This window comes from Motacilla alba, chromosome 5, assembly GCF_015832195.1.
Source record: "Motacilla alba alba isolate MOTALB_02 chromosome 5, Motacilla_alba_V1.0_pri, whole genome shotgun sequence".
In the NCBI taxonomy this organism is placed as follows: Eukaryota; Metazoa; Chordata; class Aves; order Passeriformes; family Motacillidae; genus Motacilla; species Motacilla alba.
The window spans coordinates 36,912,633-36,925,005 of NC_052020.1; positions in this window are offsets into that span (position 1 = coordinate 36,912,633).

The following is a 12,373-nucleotide window of genomic DNA, read 5'->3' on the forward strand; positions in this document are numbered from 1 at the left end:
ATGTACCTTTTATTTCTGTGGAAAACTAGGCTTTTAAGTGTAATGTTCTCAGAAGTTTAAGGCTGAACGAGGAAAAGGATTCAAAACTTATTATAAAATCTGTCTTAAAAGCTCAGGTAGAAATAGAGGCTTTTTACCTGTTATGGAGATAGATCACTTTATAGCAAAAATTACTATCAGACTGATCATATTTCCTTAGAAACACAAAGAGGATGTGATATGTAGGATTAAAAGAACAGACAGGGAAAATTGTATAATATTACAGAGAAGAAAGAGAAACATAGCTTAGTACTGCTCAGTAACTTCTAGACGCTCTGAGGAACAGTAATTTCCATAAGAAAAGAAAAGAAATATCTGTTCCTCAGTGTGGAATAGTCTTCTGTGAATTCCAAAGCATAATGGGGACACATGCAAATAGTAAGGATGTGTGGGTTTCTATTCAGACTGCAGGGACCCAGAAAAGGCTCGCTCTGCATGCAGTTTTAAAAATCCTGGCCTCCTTGTGCAAGATGCTGGCTGTATGTATGAAGCTGTATTGTAATGCAATTCATCATACTTCTCTCCTAGGAAAGAATCAAACTCTTTCTTTTTAAAATTCATTTACATGGCATTATAGACACTGTCTGCCATGAATGACTTAGTGCCCATATGCAGTTACACTGATGCAGAAAGTTGAACTTTCTAAAGCCTCATTTTTCACCAGTGCCTTGAAATAACACCAAGAAGCTGTAAGGGGAAGAATATATTATGCAGTACACACAGGTAAAATTCACTTATTCTGAGCTCTGAACATATTGACAGTTTTCTTCTCCTTTGGATTGCATGCTGTTATTAACCTAATTGTCACATTTCTATAACAGATTGTAGGCAATCACTGATCTGCACAAATTCTTCATTACAAATGCATGCAAAAGGAGACTGTATCTCCCATAGCTCCTATAGGATTGTCTAGGAAGGAGCCTATAAAGAAGTTCTCTCCTCCCTGGATCACAGGGATGCATAGAAATGTTTATAAACAAGTCACAGACTGATCAGCATCAGCTGCCTACTCTGGATTTAAAGCAATTGAACTCATCTCTTTTCCTAAACTCCAGTCCCTTCTTTATAAACCAGTTGAAACATGGAGTATTTCAGAGAACATTCTGAGAGAATTATTTTTAATCATTCTTCCCAGTTCTTAATGTCCTTTTTTTAAGAGAAAGCCAAAATTTCCTGCCTCACATTTGCTCCAGACTAAGGGTTGTAGTTGTACCAAGTACAGCACAAAATTCTTTAAATTTTTATTGTAACAAAATTTATTATTATAACAGAAAAAGAAAAACTATTTTGGTGACATGACAGCTGAAAACAGGAAGATTTTTTTGCCATGTCAGTTATCAGGTTTTTAATTTTAGAGCTGCCTTGTTTAATCCATGTGCTGTGGAGGGCAGTAAGAATGCTTTAGGATATCAGCTTCACAGCAGTCTTAACTCTGTCAGTCAGTAACTGCAATGGTAAGAGCATTGTGGGAGACTTCTCCACAGCAGTGTCATTACTCTTTTTGTGTCAGATGTTGAGATGAGTCTGAGGTAAAAATACCAGAAGACCATTTACAGTAGTGCCTGTCACAGCTAGGGAATAGTAAAATTGAAAAAAAAAAAAAAACAAACCTCAGTATAAATAAGGCCTTGTTGATAAAAGTGCGACCTAGAAGCATAAAAAGCAGATTTGCTGAGACTGACCTCATACACGTCATTCCTCAAAGGCCAGCTCTGCACCAGCAGGGCAGCACCAGGCAGGGAAGACAAAGCAGCTCTTGTCATGTCTTGTCACTGGTACAATAGTGGGTATCAGGAAGGACTGCACAGTGCTCCTTATGTTGTCAGAACAGACTGAGTGACACTTTCTGCCTAATTCAGTATGTATCAGTATTGTTGGGGACTACTAGTCTTTTGCTCCCTGTTATCTTACTGCCTTTTATCCTAATATTTTTTGTTTTCTTTTTTTATTATTTTCCCCTCTTTTTTAATATTTAGCATTTTACCTTCCTAATATTATTCTCCTTCCAGTCTGTCTCTTCCTTTCTCTTTGTTGGACCACTCCATTCCATACCCCAATTTCCTTTGGTCTTGACTGAGGGCAGCTGTCTGTTCTCTCCAGCTTATTTCAGAATTGCTACTTTCCCCTCACTACCAAACCTTTAGGTGCTCTGTGTAATCAGCTCATTCCATTTTTGTCTCTTCTTAATCTCAGTCTTAGATTCAGTCTTCTCCTATTCTGCTCCTCACTGGCTTCTTGGTCACTGTTTTCTGCTGTTGCACTCTTGAAAGAGACACTCTTCTGAGTTCTCCTCTGAAAACCTTAGATGTCTCCCAGTGCTTCCTCTGAATGCCAGTATTAGTAGGGCATCACTTGCAGTGTGAGAGGATGTGATGACCACTAACATGTTCTGCTTGAGGCAACATTCACAAGCCAGACAAACACCAACTGGGTGTTCTTTGTCTTCCTGCACATATCAGCTGAGCCTTACCTGACCAGCATTCTAACAATTTTCTGACCAAAGTGGTCTCATTCAAAATTATCAATGATAAGAAAAAAACCCAAACATGTTACTTCTGACATGTTTACCGGAGAAAAAGCTTTGTTTGATAGATGCCATCAAGCAGCATTAAACCAACAATCATCTGAGGCATTATTTAATGGCCAGGAACAGCTCTTCAAATGTGACGATATCTGACTCAAAAGTAAAGCTGCTTCCATCTCCAGGTAAATCTGTTGTGACATTAAAATTACAGCACAGCTGCATGGGAGTAGTCACCGTAAGACACATCCTATGTTTCATTTATGGTCTCAAAATCCTGCTTGCTGAGAGGTCCAGTAAAAAAAATAATTCTACACTGCATCCAAATGTGTTCCTTTCTATGTAGTATCTGCAGAGCCAGAGACATTAGGACTTGAGGGGTAGTCAGAAAAGAAAAAATCAGCCCACGGAGACATTAGTTGGCCAATCACCTTCTTGCTTCTCTTTTTCTCACTTAACAGCTATGGAGATGCAGATGCTTGTTAATTTTAAATTGTGTTGGACAGCCAGTTGCAGTAAGAGGCATGGGTTAAAGTGCAGCATTGCAGTTTTACTTCCAGCTGTCTGCTTTTGAGCTAACATCTCCTGAGACAGCTTGACTCAACTGGTGGTGCTCACTGCAAGCAGCCAGGATGTGCAGGTTTATCATAATAGCTGCACTGAGTAACTGATTCCCACAGTGTGACCACCAGCACTTGAGCTGCAGCCCAGGCTTCCAGAGAGGCCAGTTCTCTCGATCTGGAAATGATGAATGTAAAATAACCAAGGGTGCAGTTTGGATTAAGCTCATTATCATCACTGAACTCCAGCTGGCAACTAAGTACCACACAGCTGCTCATTCACTCCCCACCCCAGTGGGGTCAGGAGGACAATCAGAAAAAGGTAGAACCACAGGGTTGACATAAGAGCAGTTGAATACTTGAAATAAAATAAAATATAAACAGAACTCAATTTCTTTTTTAAAAAGTGATGCACAATATAATTGCTCTCTACCCACTTGCCCAGCCCATCACCAAGCACCACTCAGTGCCCTTCCAAGTAACTCCTCCACTTTATATACTGTGATGTGGAACATCCCTTTGGCCAGTTTGGTCAGTTGTCCTCACCGTGCTCCCTCCCAGCTTTTTGTGTACCTCCTCACTGGCAGAGCATGAAACAGTGAAAAGTCCTTGACTTGGGGCAACACCTAAAATACCGGTGTTTAACCAACATTATTCTCATAATGAATCTGAAACACAGCATTGTACCAGCTACAAGAAAGGAAATTTACCCTATCTCAGCTGAAGCCAGGACACAAATTAAAGGCCATGCTCCCACTAAGGGGGAAGTCATGTCTCCATGTCATGCCCCTACTCTCTCTGTTGTCCCAGTGCTCCCTCAGTGCAGCCCAAGGGGCAGAGAGATGAGGGAGCTGATCCAATTTACCTGTTTTTCTTGCAGGATCAGTTTCATTTAGGCCAGCATAATAAGAACATAGGGAGAGTATTAAGAGTAGCACAGTGCTTTTTAGCAGCAGTGCAGTTTTAGGTTGGCTCAAACCAATCAGGAAACCTCTTGTGACATTATTTCATCCTGCCCTTCAGGTACATTACAGTAAAGCATCCTATTGTGAAAATCCAGTAAGCACACCAGGAAAAATTTGAGCAGCTTCTGCTGTGATGTTTTAGAGTAGTGCGGTAGTTTTCACTGATGGACAGGACGTGCCATCAGGCAAACACACTGAGCCCATCTAAGCACAAATTCAGCTGGGATAGCTTGTATGACAAGAGAAGTCTGCACAGAGCATGCATGGCTAAAGATAACAAAAGCACTTTTCCATCAGCCTCCAGCCAGCACAACTTTATGATGTTGTCCAGGCCAGGCTATAATCTGGAATGAAAGTTAATGAAATAACATTTGGGTTTCCATTAGCACTTTATTGAGTTGCAATAGTCCTGCAGTCAAGGCAAAGATAATATGATACTATGAGAGGTTATATATTTGTAATCAAAACTGTAATTGTGTACTTGAGCACAAACAAGCCTTGTATTGCAATGTGGGGAACTGGAATGTTTGGTAGTTAAGCCCCTGACCTGTACCGCACGTGGTCAGACAGAGAGGTACTCGTAATGTTCATGAACAGATCCAGGATCAGCTCTTCAGTGAAGAACCAAGCAGTGCTAAAGATGCTTTGTGTCGCAGCTGGACAATGTGTGTTGGAGGGAAGGAAAGAAAGCACTGGTGATTTGAGTTTCTTTTGTTCTTTTACCACATTAATGCCTTTTGATTTACGGATTCTTCCGAGTGGGTGGATTTGATGGTGAACAGGTGAACCAGCCTGAGAATTTTACATGTGGCCAAAGCCACATGTAAAAAAAAAAGTCTCTGCAAACAGAGACTGAATCAGCCTAGAACATGTTGCCAGTCCCTGCACTGGGATGAAAGTTTCTCATTCCCAAGCTACAAATCCTAATCCAGAACATTAGTTTGGAAATCTCAGCTGTGTTATCCTAACTGCCATGTCCAGATCTGTCCACAATTATCACAGTAACCATGACATGTAGGGCCAAATCCTACTGATACATGGAATATCATCGGCTCCAAAAAAAATCTTCAATGAGAGCAGGGAGTTGATTGTCCTGTTCTTTGCTGCTGAATTCTCAGGTACCCCCCTCTACCCCCGTGGTAGACACTGTACAAGTGCACAAAGTAATACATACCAGCAGTTGGAGAGGGGAGCTGTGCCTCAGGACTGGTGAGAGATCCTCATCCAAATCAGGGGGGAAAAAAGACAAGAAATTCAGGCTCCCCTCTGGAATGTGTTCCCTGCACTTTGTGCAGTAGTACTGTAACAGCTTTGTCACTGGAAATGTAAGGACCTGCAGAATGGAGCTACAAAAGAAACACAAACCCTTAATAATCTCTATTTTTGAGAATTATTTCAGGAATATTACCCACATGAACAAGACAATCAGTAATGCACCTCCTTCCACTCAGCTCTTCTGCTAGTGCAAATCATTGTTTTTCTATTAAAGTCAATGGAGCTTTGCTGATTACATGAAGTCAAAATCATTATATACAGTTTACTGGCTCTAGCCATTTTATAATACTCTACAATAGAAAATCTTTTACCTCTGCTTCTTTTATAAGATACAAAGGACCCCTGCAGTTTCAGGTCATTATGTTTGTTCTAGTCCCACCTTCTCAAAAAATATCCTTTTGCTGTCTCTTGCTTGAGGGCGCAGCTGTGACTAAGTGGCTGAACAAAACCTTCAGATTTACCAAACCTGCAGTGCAGCTTATTTCCCAGCATTTAAGGCAATGCTATTTTTTTAATTCGAACTTTGAAATCTCCCCACCCAGAGAATCAGTGCTTAGGACAAAGGTAGGCCTTTACAAAACAGTGTCATGTTCAATTGCAAATGCACCTAATAAGGGTCTTTGCTAAATTTTGCCTATCACTTCTCACAAAAACATTTTATTTGCTGTATTTCTTATTTTAAATCTCAAATAATCACCCAGCTGTAGCACTGAAGACTGAGGAGTTACAGTAATATGTGCTGGCAATGTATTCCCCCTCCAGTCTGGGCTGATTTTTCTTAGCTCTGGACTTCATGTAATCCTGTGTCCCAGGCATATAGTCATAAAATCAGCTCTGAGCCACCAACAGCTGAGAATTTTACTTAATCATGATTACTTTATCTCAGTGTGTACATTAATTTCTGATCCATAAAACACATCAGTGTTCTGTAGTGGCACAAGATTGTATCAAATCCTGCAGAGAAACCAAAACTGAGTTACACCACATCAGTACCTGTGGGACAAGTTTATAGGAAGGAACACTAAAATGTGCCATTGTGATTCATGAGGTGACACATCCCTCTGCAATGCCTCTGAACCAATGCCCTAAGCTCTCTGATTTCCACGTGAATCATAAAATGGTTTGGCTGCTTTTGAGATATGATTGTGTGTGACCTGTAAACTTTGTATGGACTAAATCAAATTAGAAGAGCAAATAGAGTTCAATCAGATTCAGTGAGGCTCTATGTTAAATCTACACATTTTCAGCTTAAGTCCCATCCCAACGTTCTACCAATTCTTCTAACCCCCTCCTCTTTGGGTCACCTGCTGTTTACATCTGGTTCTGAATCTAAACCACCTCAATGCTGAAATTTATTTTAAGGATGTGCAATGTCACAGCTGAGTCCGATTGATTCATATTGGGTGACAAGGCAGTCATGTAGGGCTCCACAGTGAGATAACAGCATGGTCCTTAATTGAAATTTGGCTAAATGATGTTTACAGAATTTATGAATGCCATCCACAATAATATTTATAGCTGTTTCATTGTTTTCATATTTCCCCTCTTTGTACATTTCTGAGACACTGTTTAATAATTCTTAACAAAATATTAGAAAATAACTTAATTTTTACTTGTTTTAGCATTTTAATTTTGAATGAACTATCAAATATTTGGGGCTTAATTTATTAACAATAAAATTGAGATCTCAATCTCTTAATATTAGTTTTTAGATTTAACTAAGAAAGAGAATAAATTAACTAGGTAGCTGCCAAAGTGTGTATCTCTGAGCTGAATAATGATCAGGATTTTATGACACATTCAGAAGGGAAACATCAGAAGAGATAAAGAAGGATCAGAAATAGGATAAAAGTACACCACTTAGCATGGATAAATTCTAAATTCTAGACTTGTTTGGTACATTTATTTGATAATATGCTTTTGTGTTCTTTACAGAGATGATAGATTCTATACCTAATCTTGCTGGACTCCTGAAGCTAATTTGTATAATATTAATTAAGATGAAAATCAAGACTAACATATGAACTGTAAAGCATATAATAAACTGACTGAAGAGTAGTCTTCTGTCAGGAGAAAGGGAATTATTAATGGAGTTTCCTAGATTCACTTTGGGAACAGTCTTATTTAATCTTCTCATTAATGATCTTGGCACAAAAAATAGGAGGTAAATGAGCAAGTGAAATCTGCTGTAACAAAAAACTGGAGGGTACTCCTGATACAGAAGAGGATTGGAGTATCATGCAGGAAGACCTTCACGACCTGGAGGACAGCAGTAACAGAAAGAGAATGGAATTTTTAGCGAATAATGCAAAGTGATGATCTTAACAGGCCAAGAGAAATTTCTGTAAAAGCAGAGGAGAAAAAAGAATTAGATATACTAGTCATGTGATATAATCAGACTTCTATGCACGAAGGCAGAGGATCCTGTGATGCAGAGAAAGCAATGCATTAATATCTTCATAATCTGTAGTGGTAAAGCATGGTCAAATGTGTCCGAAAAAGATGGATTCAGACTGAACCAGGTACCAAGAGGTGCTGCTAGAACAATGAAGGGGATGAAGGAGGCTATCTTACTGGAAATACCTTGGTGTGAACACATAAAAAAGAGACTAAATCATCAGAGGATAAAAAAAGGGAGGGTAGGGAAGGCTATTTTAAATAAAGAACAATACAGGTACAAAATAAAATGCCCAAGAATATGTTTGGGCTAGTATTAAAATAAGGCCTCAAGGCATCAATGCAGGATTCTGAAACATCATCCCCATCATAATACTAGGAAAAATAATTAAGTTGCACTTTCTACATTTGAGGGAGGGGGGAGGAAGAGGGACAATATGGCTTGATTGCAGGCAGTAGCCAATGACTGGAGTGTAAGCTCCATTGGATAGTGTCAGTTTCTCTTTCTCTGTCAGGCAGATTTGCATAGAAAAACAACGTGCAAGCTTTCACATGTGCTGCGTGGAGTCCTGACTTGTACCACGTCAGCAGGTATGGGGCTCTGTGGTCAGACTTGCAGACATTTTGGGTGCTGTGGAACACCTTACAGCTGGAATATGGGTACCTCTGTGAGCCTGTGTACCTTTGGCTGTGGCAGCCCTATCCTTCAGCAATGCACAGGACCAAGCAATTCCCGTGTGAGAAGAAGTGAACCAAGCAGCTTTGACTTGTTCAGTGAGTCCACCCTGGCAACATGTGGAGTGCTGAATTTACAGCAGTGACTGATTTTTATAGCAATAACTTACAGGGATGCCTATCTCACTTCCCAGATTGTGAGTGCATGGAAATATTTCTTGGCATCTCATCACTGGAGCTTAGGCTGAGAAAAACACGTTTACTTACCTCTGATCAAAGACAGTGATCGGGAGATGATTCCTGAAGGAATTAAATTAAACTCATGGTGATGTTAAGCCATCAAAACAAATAAAGAATTGTTCTGACAACTGAATCTGATTTTTTAAAAAAGCTCACCCAGCTTATTAAAGAGAAGTACTAAACAGACAAATAACACAAGTAAGGCATGTGTTAGATGTGGAGATGTTCATGTTATGATCTCTAGGAGCTGAATCTACGAAGTGCCAAGTGAGCTGGATAGGATGATATACCATCACCACGATGATGCAGACATCACTGTGTCTGGTTTCTAGATGCCTGCTCCCTTATCACTAACAAACATAGAATATTTGTGCAGTTCTGGAGGCAGAAACCAGGCAAACTAGGTCCTGACCAGTAACCAGTGTCCTTCAAGATGCAAAGTTATGCTGCAGACAGTGTGAGGGTGTGTTGAAGCACTGATTTGTACTGTGGCAGTATCAAAGGGTAAGTCTTGGCCATCAGACCAGGCTGTCACACAGGACCACCAGTGAAACCCCTAACCTGCAGCGCAAACAGAGACTGGAGTTCTCAGACCTAGTTAGGGCACTAACTATAACTAGTCACAAGAGACAGTAATTCAGGTTTCTTCCATAATGGGGAGATTTTCTTACGGTTTTTTCTTATGTTTTCTATAAAAAAATGAAGGGAACTCACCCATTTAATAATTAATATGGCAATACGACTGGGCTGTGCATTGTTTCTGCTGAATCTAGTGCTGTCAGTTTGTGCTGCACATTTAAAGTACCCTTACTTATTACACTGGGCCACTGGGGAGACTGGGACAGGAGAGTCCAGATTCTGCCTTATAAATGGCCCCTGATGTTAATACTGTTTTCTGAACTTAAATTCACAAAAATGAGGAGTGCTTCTGTGGGTATACAAAGAGCACAAAGATACAGTACATAGCTGCTGGTCCAAAAAGGCCATAATAGATAAATATGGCCACATGATAACAGCATTTATTATTGCTTTTGATACATTTAAAAAGTGAGTGCTATTAGGTTAAATTAATAATACATGTTTAGAATAACTTTTTGATTAAAAGAATCATGCCTGCATTTCTTGTATATATTGAGACCCATCACTTTTCAGTCTGGACTCTTTGTTGCCTAAAACTGCAAATCTGTGTTGCATGCTCTGAAATATGCATAATGCTGGCAAAATGTTTGGCTTCATCTATGGTACACCCAGTGCATTTCCCTGCTGCCATTAACATCACACCATACTGTTCTAATGTTCACAGTAATGAACTTCTAATAAGCATTTCTAACTTCTGCTGATTTTAATGGAACTACACCTAATAATGCTTGGATTATATCAATCCTGACAAAAACTCCTTCCAACTTCTTTATTTTTAGCATATACATGCACTGCTTGAATTCCAAATACATATCAGGTGAGCTATCTTGCCTATTATTTTTGTTTTCTAACTAGTCTATAGTAAATTCCTAATTTACTTTCCCACTTAAAACACCACTAGATACAATTCACCTGGAACATTAACAGGAAAGTGAAACTGAAAAAACAACGTTTTTCTCACTAATTAAATGAACAAAGTGAAACCCAAACTCTGTAGAAGCGCTGGCCATTAGATAGTCAAAGCTCAGTGACTGTGCTGTACATGGAGCATGCTTGCCTACACCCTTCAGAATACCATGGCATGGCAGCATTCCCAGTCTCTGAAAGCTTGGAGTCAGAACTTCAGAATCTGAGGAATTCAGTTAATTCATATCACAGATTTCATGGGGGAAGGGTGGCCAGAACACTGTTCCAAGGAGTGAAGGGAGGAAGCAAGAGCTGGGGTCAGGCATGCACATGAATGATGCAGTGTAACTCCCAATTTCACCTTACACACTGAAATACCTTTACATGTCTTGTGCTCCATCAGCAGCCGAGTGTTGATGGACTGAATTTCACCACTGCTCTACAGCAGTCAGAGTGCTGAAGAATACACAGTTTAAAGTATGTGCATAAGAAGAAGCTGAGAAGCTGAGATCATTGAGCTTTCCAGATTTTTGCCCTAGGTTTGCGAGCTAAGACACAACATGGTGATGTCAGAATCATTCATTCCCTACCAGAGACCCAAACATCTGATTGTTCTGATCTTTGTAAAGTACATTGTGAGTATACACATCAGCTGTGTGATATATGGACAGAGAATGTCCAATTTTTCCTGGAAGTGCTGGATTTACTGTACAAGATACATGTAACACAGGAGCCCAGCATCACCTAGAAATACACTGAGCAACATGCAGGAGCATGGTGGCTGTCATGAACCATAAAATAATTTATAAAATCATAGCAAATGCTGAGTAGGAAGGGATTAAAATCATTGATTCCAGCTGTTAACCCAGCAATGTCAAGTCTACCGCTAAACCACTCAACCACATCCCCACATACCAAATCTACACATCTTTCAAATACCTGCAGGGATGGTGACCCCACCACTATCCTGGCCAGTGTGTTCAAATGCTTGACAACCCTTTTAGTGAAGAAAGTTTTCATAATATCCAATCTAAACCTCCCCAGGTGCAACCTGAGCTCATTTCCTCTAGCCCTGTTATTTGGGAGAAGAGACCAACCCACCTGGCTACAAACTCCTCCTTCAGGCACTTGTAGAGAGTGATAAGGTCTCCCCTGAGCCTCCTTTTCTCCAGGCTGAACAACCCAGCTCCCTCAGCAGCTCCTCACCAGACCTGTGCTCCAGACCCTTCTCTGGACACGCTCCAGCCCCTCAATGAACACTAAGTTTAGTTCCTCCACGGACACCCTGCATACCAGATGCTGACCAAGGCAATTCTCAGAAACATCTGAAACATTTCAGGCATCATGCCTCCCTAAACAAGCAAAAAAAAAAAAAAAATCCAAACTTTTCCAAAGCAAGTGAGAAGTGTAGATTGACAAATTCAGTGCCTGATCAGGCAGATAGGAGCACCAGAAATGAGAGGGGGCATTCAGCCCAGCATCTGCAGGAATGCCCCTCTTATCCCACTCATGGCATCAAAGTGCCTTCATTAGGTTGTCAAATAGCACCCTCAGATGGCTCTACTTCATATATCTCTTCATCAGATTTTTTTTCTTCTTTTCTTTTTAAAATCAGGAAAAGGACATACATCCTTACTGCAATGCTGTCAATTCCTAGTGCTTCTGACTGCAGGGAGAAGCCCAAGGAGAAGAATAAGCCTTGTACAAGGTTCCAAGAAAGTAAGCAGATGAAAACTCTTAAAAGGTACTGTATTAATATAATTTCTGATTATACAAAAGGTTACTCCAAGATTTATTTAATCTAACTTTTTAAACATGTAATATTGTAATATGGCCTCTAATGCTTGTAGCAGTTTTCTATACATTTTATAATACTGAGATTTTCTCAGTTTTACTAGGAACCAGTGCATTTGGCAATGAACCAGTGAGCCATGCAATTAACTTCGAGCTTCTGTGTTGATACACAGTTTATTTCACACTATTTCTACAGCTTCAGTTTTCAATATATCATAAATTCATGCATCTGTAGCATTTCCTCACACTCTAAGTACTTAACCACTTTCATGGAAGTTAACAACGGAAATCAGATACTTTAATGATTGCAAAAAAAGGAGAGTTCATGCTTCTGGCACTGAAGAGAGCATAAAATAACCCAA